At 30.9% G+C, this 376-nt stretch overlaps 1 protein-coding gene across 1 annotated transcript in view; it reads left to right on the forward strand.

Annotated features, from left to right (window-relative positions):
- Positions 1-376, forward strand: part of LOC119589323 (bromodomain testis-specific protein-like) — a gene marked incomplete at its 5' end in the record, with an annotated part of 5,780 nt that overhangs the window by 1,790 nt on the left and 3,614 nt on the right.

The raw sequence follows: 376 nt of genomic DNA on the forward strand, positions 1-376 counted from the left end.
GTACTTAAAAAAAGAAAAAATGCACCAGAAGGAAAACGCACACTCCATACTAGTGGATACTTTAGGTTTGCGTAACTTTTTAGTTTAGTTTAGGCCATTATTTTGTGTATCTGACAGTCAAATGAGGATTTTAGGTCCGTAGACTGAAATAACTTCTAACCAATTAACGCAAAAAACATCTTTTTATGATACATCAGTTCGTTTACTTGAGTGTAACGACATAAATCTTTTAGATATATTCATATTAGCAAGAGAAGATCAAACAAAATTTATTTAATTTATACAATTATTAGAAAAGTACAGTGGTGTAAACTCCTAATTAATGCATGACATCATTACACTTTTGCGGTTGGAGTTATTCACCACAGCAAGATAT

This window comes from Penaeus monodon, chromosome 25, assembly GCF_015228065.2.
Source record: "Penaeus monodon isolate SGIC_2016 chromosome 25, NSTDA_Pmon_1, whole genome shotgun sequence".
In the NCBI taxonomy this organism is placed as follows: Eukaryota; Metazoa; Arthropoda; class Malacostraca; order Decapoda; family Penaeidae; genus Penaeus; species Penaeus monodon.